The sequence below is a fragment of the Colias eurytheme genome, chromosome 32 (assembly GCF_061535395.1).
Source record: "Colias eurytheme isolate Ceu_HAF_F1 chromosome 32, ilColEury1 Martin Lab GWU primary, whole genome shotgun sequence".
In the NCBI taxonomy this organism is placed as follows: Eukaryota; Metazoa; Arthropoda; class Insecta; order Lepidoptera; family Pieridae; genus Colias; species Colias eurytheme.
The window spans coordinates 7,366,198-7,376,266 of record NC_143011.1 but is presented as its reverse complement, the minus strand read 5'-3'; the positions used below and the strand labels follow the sequence as shown (position 1 = coordinate 7,376,266).

The following is a 10,069-nucleotide window of genomic DNA, read 5'->3' as shown; positions in this document are numbered from 1 at the left end:
CATTTGAGCGAACCGGGGTATTTGAATTGTCACCTCTAGGAATCTTTTTATTGCGGCATGCCTGACAAGTCCATCCCCTTTTTTGCGATTCCGACATTAAGTTGAATTTCTTAAGGGGGATGTTAGCGCACAACAGATCGAAACGACTTGTGCAGTGTAGACAAGATAGGTATTCGAGACCACTGATGATATTTGGGCATGCACAACACGAGAGACCTTTATTATTAGAGGCCATATTTAATTTTTTATTATAAAAATTTTCCTTTTCCTCTCCTTATCCTTATATACCGTAAAATATTATGTGTGTTCTTGTTAAAGTAGATGATAGCAAAAAAAGAAAAAAAAAAAATAATTTATGTGGTATTACGTGGGATCGAACCGTGGACTCCCGATTCTAATACCGATGCATGTTACACATAGCCAAACCAACCGTTAAGCGTTGAGTCAAATTACGCGATATTATTCTTCGGATTTTTTCAATTTATTTTTATCAGTTATGACCGAGGGTGATAGAAAATTAATTTCATAGTTACACTTATAAAGTAAATTAATACTTCCACTAGCACAATTTCGCACTGTTTGCACTTTATATTGTTTATTGTGTAACAGGATTGATAAATAATGTAATCAATCGCAATAAGCCAGGTGAGTTCACGTATATCACACAATTTTAATCAACAATAACTTTCAGCCGATTCACCGACGTTTTATTATGTTTTGTTATGTTTTGGAAATATTTTCAAATTTAGGATGACAATTTGGAGACTCTTAACATGTTCCCTCAATAACAACACAACTTTAGAACACTTTATCTATTTATAAATAACAAATATTTAAGGACACAAAAACAATTATCTCGATAACGTAGTAAAAGAGTAGTAGATCCTTAATGCAGTTAATCGAAAGGAGATACTTTCAGACGACGATAGTATTCAAAACCCACCATATTCCTTAACATAATAATGCATAGTTAAGCTTATAATCTCTCTTGCCATTATCCTGCAGCAGAATTCCTTGGCGATAATTTATCCTCGTTAGAACGAGCGAGGGTTGTTACGATAATATGAGAAATCCTAGTCAGTTAGAGACCTGAACGACGCGATAGAGTACCGCTATTTCAGTAGTAGTAACACCTAGAAGGGTGAAGGTATTCTGGAAAGCGGAACTGAAGGCCCGGTCAGTATAAGAATAAGAAGATAAGTCACGTTATGTAGTCCCGAGGCTTTCGGTATATAAGTTCTGATGTAAATCATAATTATATCTTAAAACCGAATTGATTAAAAGTAACGTACTTGGCTGTAGTAATTGCAGTTTTGGGACACAGATAAGCTCCTTATCATTTTAGTCTCTTAAGTTCAGTATATTTGTTTCCAGTACAGAGTTTATGACCTATCAGTTTTAAATAAATAATTCATGCATTGTACTGAAAGTACTAGCCATGTTTAGATTATGATTGGTGGCGTTGGCTCTAAACATTAATAGATACCGCACGGTTTGGTTGGATGTTAAAAATCTGTATTATAATTAAAACCGTTTACCTGTTTTGATATTTTATTGCCTTATTCAAGGGGTGACCTTTTAAATTTATTTCTGACCCCAAAAGTAAGGACCAAGTTCTCTTCTTGTCCGCTTGTAGCAGGTTGGGTTAAAACTGTGTGAGTTGAGACAGGTGGTAATTCTATGTTAAGATGATTCAATTGTGCTTCTACAGAGTTCTAATTGAATAAATAAAGGTTTGAGTTTGAGGTATTTTTGCCTCGTCGGGATCAGCTGTTGCTTCATTTTGTAAGTAACATCTAAATGCGTAATTGAAAGTCGTTACTGGCGCTTTCGCAGATTTACGCTAAAGATAGTGAAAATTGTAGTAACTTTAACTTTTCAAGCCCAAAAGGTTAACTAAGGTACGCTTGAACCAATCTCATAAGTTCTAATACTTTTAATCATTATGATTAACTTTTTGGTTCTTATTTGATTAACTTTTCATCTGGGGTTGTTAATATATTATATAATATAAAAATTTGTGTGATTTATTGGTAGGTATACTATCTGCACACCTTACTCTTTCAAATAAAGAAATAAGTAATTACTTATGTATTCAAATTCACATTGGCGTCCATATATTGTACACCAGGTGGGTAACAAGCAGGTCTCAATGAAGTAAGCTTCAAATTACGGTCAAGTGTTTAATAGCTGTGTTTTACCTGAAAATAAAACACATATTAAATACTTACCTATATTTGAAGCTTACACTTAACGTCCACCTGTTGTGGATTTCGACTCAATGAAAAACATCCAGCGCCCGACATTATCGTGCGCCCCGCCACCTGGTGGAGAGGTGTGCAAGAGAGATAGCATACATACAACGGAAAGAGAGGGAAGAATAGGCGGAAAAAGCTAGGTGCCTTCTCAATGAAGTAAGCTTCAAATATAGGTAAGTATTTAATATGTGTTTTATTTTCAGGTAAAACACAGCTATTATTCTATGTCGCCGTTACTAGGTTACGTTGTTGAATTTTGTTGAACTGTCAAATGTTGCCTATTAAAATGGCTCTACATTAACTTGTGATTGAAGAGCAAACAAAATATTGATGTGTTTAAAGCTTAGATTATGTATTAGCGCGCGCATTGCTCTGTGTCCATTTTACCGAGTGTGTGTCCCACAATCACGTGATCACGTAAAAAATAATTCAACGATTTTGCTAATTTTTTCCTTAAAATTCATGTTTCCTTCTCTCGCTTCGCGCAGCCGGCAAATAGCGCTTCGCTAATGTGAGCATTTTGTCTATGAAAACATAATCTTAAACGATAGTTCATGAGCGGGCGGAAAAGTTGGGCGGGTTGCTTGTTAGGAGAGTGTACACATAGAGTTTTAAGAATTCATCTATTTGAAAAAAAAAGCTGCGTCTGGAATAACTTTTTAAGTACGGTAGGATGTGGTAGAAAATTTGTTAGGATTTGGTAGAAATATAATATGATGGGAAGGATAGGAAGGATAGGAAATGGGAGGTTTTGGTAGAAAAACTTCGGATTTAGTAGAGAATTGGTAGAAATTATTAGTAAAATGGTAGAATTTAGTAGAAAATACGTCGGATTTGGTAGAAAATAGTAGAAAAATTGATAAAATTTGGTAGAAAATGGAAAATGGTAGGTTAGATAAATTAATAGATCAACAACAGTTTTATTCATTATAGAATGCCTGTGGCCAGTGTTACGTGGCATAAGCTGGTAAGTACGGTAGGCGGTACAAAAGAAATATCAGAGAAACGATCAGTGCGCTCGCAAGTTCGTCACTGTTCATACCGCGCTCTATACAAACAAATAGTATAGTGGTCACAAATATAGTTTGATATGTTGCAATGTGTTTATTGTAACCAAATAAATAACGTGTGTGTATTATATGTGTCTATGCGAGCTGTGTGTGTGTGCGCACCTTGCCGCGCGGCAGCTTGAGGTGCACGAGCTGTGTGTGAGTGCGGAGGGCGGTGCGCTGGGAGAAGGCCCTGCCGCAGTCGGTGCAAGCGAACGGCTTCTCGCCGGTGTGCGTGCGCGCGTGGTTGATCAGCGTCCTGCGTGCCTGTGGAGGAAATTAACTATATGTGATGTGATATAGATTAGCAGAGATATTTTATAGATAGATCATTTATAGATATTTTATAGAGATATATTAGTAGAGATATTTTCAAACATTAAATGTACGAACAAAACCTAGCCGAATAGAGTCTTATTGTAAAAGTACTAAGCTCATCATATACATTTGATAGAAATAATAAGCTGTATTTTGTATTTTACGCAAGAAAAATTGTTTAGTTTTTAGCATTATTATTTGTACTCGCAATAATTATTAGTGTGTAGTGTCTACCTGTTTCTTACCTAATAAAAGTTCGTATATTACTTCATTTTTAATCAATCGAATTCAGAATAAAATCGAGTAATTTAATCACCTATTTTAATATTAAAATAACAATTTCCATATTGTAACTATGGTTACCTATCTTAATCTCGAATTTTAATATTCCGAATATCATAATCCAGAAAACGTTTGGACATTTTTTCATAACCCCGAATTTTAAAATTTCGAAGTTTTGTTTGCCATATAATCGCAACTCCGAATTTCATTTGCCCATTTCTTCATTTGTACGACGTTTTACAATCCAGACGAATGAGTTCCAGACATACGAAATCTAAATGCACAAAATCCAGATGACCGTAATCCATATGCACGAAAGCCAGATTTTTAAAACACAAATTTTTGAAATACAGTTGATTGATATCCAGACAAACAATGTCCAGATTTTTGAAATTCAAATAAACGATATCCAGAAAAACGAAATCCTTCCAGGGGGTCGCAGCACGAACCTAACCTAACCTTCTGAATAGATTTTAACACTTTAACCTTTCTGTAATGGGCAAGTGAAACAATAGCGAGTCGGTTCTGGCACTCGCCGGCCGCTGCCGCGGCACGCTCGCTTCGCTCGCTCGGCTCGTGCATGGGAGGTCACAGTTCAAACCTAACCTAACCTACTGAGTCGAATTTGACACTTAAACCTTTCTGTAATGGGCAAGTGAAACAATAGCGAGTCGGTTCTGGCACTCGCCGGCCGCTGCCGCGGCACGCTCGCTTCGCTCGCTCGGCTCGTGCATGGGAGGTCACAGTTCAAACCTAACCTAACCTAATGAGTCGAATTTGACACTTAAACCTTTCTATAATGGGCAAGTTAAACAATTTACTTACTGGTAATGTTTATTTTCAGGCAATAGTAAAAGGTATAATCACGATTGTATGGGAACCAAATAAAGAGATTATGAAAATCTGGCAATAGTTTATCTGCTATACGATTATATGGGAACCAAATAAAAAGATTATGAAAAGTTGGTAATAGTTTATTTGGAAAATGGTACGATGGGAAACAAAAAAAAGTATTCTGAGAATCTGGTATAACTATATCTGGATTATGAGAATACGGGAAACAAAAAAATACTTTTTAAAAATCTGGTTTTGGTGTATCTGGAAATTGATTCATCTGGGAAATTAAAAAAGGAATTTTAAAAAGTTGTCATTCATAACATCTGTCTTTTAAAAGTTCTAACAACCGTTTTCGGGATTTTAAGATTCGGGTAATAGAAATTCGAGTTTTTAATAGGTTACCTGTAACTATCCAAAAATATTGAAGCTGGCGATCGATAATTAATATCGGCCTCGAATAGAATAGCATTTGTTGCTGCATTGTTAGAATGAATTTATCTAACAATGTCTACGCAATTTCGGTCAATTTTTGTATTGATATAGATTAGGGTTTCGTTAAGTTTTCTGCATAGGTACAAAAGCTAAGCCATTTCAGTTTCCATTTTCACTTCAATGGAAATTAAATGACCTGATCAAAGATTACAATTCCTTAAAAATTTCCTTGTAAAGCACTTGAATGATTTGAATGCTATAAATGTAAATATTAAACTTTATGCATATTATATGCGTATGTATTCGCTTCGAATGGTGACGGAAGCCTACGTTTTTATTTTTGCGATTACGTTTAAAATAATGTTTTAACTGCCTATACATAATAATGTTTTTATAGACAATATTAAATACAGATGCTCTTTACTTGCGAATAAACAAAAATAAATCTAATTCTTCCATTTGTGCATAGTTTACTGTATATTTTAAATGGAAATGTAATTTTGTTTAGTGTAAAAGCATTAATCACTACATAATATAAAACAATGTCGCTTTCTCTGTCACTATATCCATATGTATGCTTAAATCTTAATATTGTAGTAAATATATTATGAGAAAATAGCTAGAGTGATTTTATTTCGTGAACTGTGAATAGAATAGGAGATAATGTTGTAGATTTTTTAACGTTTAATTTTATGAAAAAGCGCGGTATAACTTTGCGGGAGATTTTCCTTTGCTTGTTTATTTCTTAAGTCTAGTGAAATTATTTACCATGGTACTTACTAATGTGGCGCCAACCTGAATTATTTTATGAGAAATTTTTAAAGATTAAAAGAAAATCGTTCACGTTCGTCTTTCCTATATTATAAGCATAGGTAAATTATAGCCTTTATGCTTATGATAAACTTCGTTCAATATCGAGTTATAAGTAACTGTGTGTTTGTATGAACCGACTTCTTTACAGATAGAACAAACCTTAAAATAGTAAAATTAATGAAATAATTTTAGGTGATTGAATATAACAGTAGAGTGTTACGTAGTAACTAGTTCCCGTTCCCATGAAATTTCCAGAATAAAAAGTAGCCTGTGTCTTATCAAATTTCATTGTATTCGGTTCAGTAGTGTTTGCGTAAAAGAGTAACAAACATGCATCCATCTTCACAAAGTTTCCCATTAATTATAATATTAGTAGGATTTAGTGTATGATTAAAATGTATTTATTTTTAAGTTTAATTCTAATAAAACGCTTCAACCCAAAGAGTTGTTTCATTTATGAGGTTCCAACATTACATAGTTATAAATGTTATTTCTTCCTATATTTTAAAGAAGACTATAAATAAGACTACAGTCAATAACTCAATACAATTTAGGTTTAACAGATTTCGATATTTGTAGATTTTTAAATTATAATTACACAGATGTCACACTTGTCAATAAAATAATAGCTTTCCATGTTGATTCCATGTTTTACGATGCCTACTAACTTACGATGTATACTAACCTAACCTCACTATGTCAAATTGTTTTAAAACAGGCGTAGAGCATTCTTTCGTTGTTCTTAGTGCGTTCGAAAAGAATATACTACAATATGCAATATTCAACACTGAATACGAGTATTCGTTTACACTAAAAGATCACGAAAGAATGCTCTTGCTCTATCTCTATGTTCGTTTGGTCTAAATGCATGATCGTTATAGATGATTCTATTGCTGTATTTAACAGAAATTTTCGTGTGTTTGCGAACTTATGAATAGGCTGGCTCTGATATAGTTTTAATTTTTATCTAATCTGAGACAGTGTAATGTATTAACTACGTAATAAAAATCAATTATTTTTTGCAAAATATTATATTTTATTATCATTTTGGAAGGTCAGCAAATAAATAAAACTCAAAAATATGTAAAATACACTTTATTCAGTCGAAACACTAAGATTCAATACCAAAATCGTCGCCTATATTAACGTGACGGTATTATCATGACTTGAAATTTGACACTCAACGCGCCTAACGAAGTTTCACTTCAAATCTGCCTACATGCCATACATTTTGCCCCTATGGCCCCGCAGTTACAGTGAAGTATTCGAACGATTGCCCCTGACGAGTCCATTCGAATACAATCGGCGGTTCTTCTTTGAACTTCGTCGCATCGGCGGGTGGTTTGGTTTTGGTCTGAAATGTGAAATTATTTATATTATAGTCGAGCCGATTTAATAGGCAACATTTGACATCTATCAATTTTATCTTCCTGCTTAAAAACATCGATTAAAGCGAATTAATCGATACGGACTTGAAACATTTGTCAATCGAACTTGAAACACCTATGTCAATTTTAAAATTCATCAGGCGAATCCCTGTCCCCGTAATATACTTTCTTTCGTAAATTTAAGGAGCAAAATAAGAGAAGTATAATACATAATTAAAAAAACACAACGCATTTATTAATTATTTATGATAATTTTTATTCACAAGTAATCAATGCATTCGATTCTAGATGTCAGATTTCGATTTTTAGAGTAAAGTCTCTGGTATTTAAAAAGAGAAAAGGTTTATTGACACAAAATTGTAGCGACGTCAGTTCTTTAAATCAGAAATTGTTTATTATGTTTAGAATGGTTTATCAGTCAAATCAAATCTTTAAATAATTACTTGTATCGGTCATTATTATTATAAATATGTAATCGTAATTGAAAAAAGTTCTGCAAATGTGCAATTCTAACAAAACGAAATAACATATTATTCTATGTCGCCGTTACTAGGTTACGTTGTTGAATTTTGTTGAACTGTCAAATGTTGCCTATTAAAATGGCTCTACATTAACTTGTGATTGAAGAGCAAACAAAATATTGATGTGTTTAAAGCTTAGATTATGTATTAGCGCGCGCATTGCTCTGTGTCCATTTTACCGAGTGTGTGTCCCACAATCACGTGATCACGTAAAAAATAATTCAACGATTTTGCTAATTTTTTCCTTAAAATTCATGTTTCCTTCTCTCGCTTCGCGCAGCCGGCAAATAGCGCTTCGCTAATGTGAGCATTTTGTCTATGAAAACATAATCTTAAACGATAGTTCATGAGCGGGCGGAAAAGTTGGGCGGGTTGCTTGTTAGGAGAGTGTACACATAGAGTTTTAAGAATTCATCTATTTGAAAAAAAAAGCTGCGTCTGGAATAACTTTTTAAGTACGGTAGGATGTGGTAGAAAATTTGTTAGGATTTGGTAGAAATATAATATGATGGGAAGGATAGGAAGGATAGGAAATGGGAGGTTTTGGTAGAAAAACTTCGGATTTAGTAGAGAATTGGTAGAAATTATTAGTAAAATGGTAGAATTTAGTAGAAAATACGTCGGATTTGGTAGAAAATAGTAGAAAAATTGATAAAATTTGGTAGAAAATGGAAAATGGTAGGTTAGATAAATTAATAGATCAACAACAGTTTTATTCATTATAGAATGCCTGTGGCCAGTGTTACGTGGCATAAGCTGGTAAGTACGGTAGGCGGTACAAAAGAAATATCAGAGAAACGATCAGTGCGCTCGCAAGTTCGTCACTGTTCATACCGCGCTCTATACAAACAAATAGTATAGTGGTCACAAATATAGTTTGATATGTTGCAATGTGTTTATTGTAACCAAATAAATAACGTGTGTGTATTATATGTGTCTATGCGAGCTGTGTGTGTGTGCGCACCTTGCCGCGCGGCAGCTTGAGGTGCACGAGCTGTGTGTGAGTGCGGAGGGCGGTGCGCTGGGAGAAGGCCCTGCCGCAGTCGGTGCAAGCGAACGGCTTCTCGCCGGTGTGCGTGCGCGCGTGGTTGATCAGCGTGCTGCGTGCCTGTGGAGGAAATTAACTATATGTGATGTGATATAGATTAGCAGAGATATTTTATAGATAGATCATTTATAGATATTTTATAGAGATATATTAGTAGAGATATTTTCAAACATTAAATGTACGAACAAAACCTAGCCGAATAGAGTCTTATTGTAAAAGTACTAAGCTCATCATATACATTTGATAGAAATAATAAGCTGTATTTTGTATTTTACGCAAGAAAAATTGTTTAGTTTTTAGCATTATTATTTGTACTCGCAATAATTATTAGTGTGTAGTGTCTACCTGTTTCTTACCTAATAAAAGTTCGTATATTACTTCATTTTTAATCAATCGAATTCAGAATAAAATCGAGTAATTTAATCACCTATTTTAATATTAAAATAACAATTTCCATATTGTAACTATCCAAAAATATTGAAGCTGGCGATCGATAATTAATATCGGCCTCGAATAGAATAGCATTTGTTGCTGCATTGTTAGAATGAATTTATCTAACAATGTCTACGCAATTTCGGTCAATTTTTGTACTGATATAGATTAGGGTTTCGTTAAGTTTTCTGCATAGGTACAAAAGCTAAGCCATTTCAGTTTCCATTTTCACTTCAATGGAAATTAAATGACCTGATCAAAGATTACAATTCCTTAAAAATTTCCTTGTAAAGCACTTGAATGATTTGAATGCTATAAATGTAAATATTAAACTTTATGCATATTATATGCGTATGTATTCGCTTCGAATGGTGACGGAAGCCTACGTTTTTATTTTTGCGATTACGTTTAAAATAATGTTTTAACTGCCTATACATAATAATGTTTTTATAGACAATATTAAATACAGATGCTCTTTACTTGCGAATAAACAAAAATAAATCTAATTCTTCCATTTGTGCATAGTTTACTGTATATTTTAAATGGAAATGTAATTTTGTTTAGTGTAAAAGCATTAATCACTACATAATATAAAACAATGTCGCTTTCTCTGTCACTATATCCATATGTATGCTTAAATCTTAATATTGTAGTAAATATATTATGAGAAAATAGCTAGAGTGATTTTATT

General features: G+C 33.6%; 1 long non-coding RNA gene across 1 annotated transcript; it reads right to left on the bottom strand.

Moving 5' to 3' along the window:
* Positions 1–7,069: 7,069 nt before the first annotated feature.
* LOC149895284 (uncharacterized) lies at positions 7,070–8,922 on the bottom strand. Its single transcript, XR_016458502.1, has 2 exons — positions 8,863–8,922; positions 7,070–7,343 (listed from the first exon to the last, which is right to left on the bottom strand). It is a non-coding gene; the product is annotated as an uncharacterized LOC149895284 (long non-coding RNA).
* Between the last annotated feature and the right edge of the window lie 1,147 nt (positions 8,923–10,069).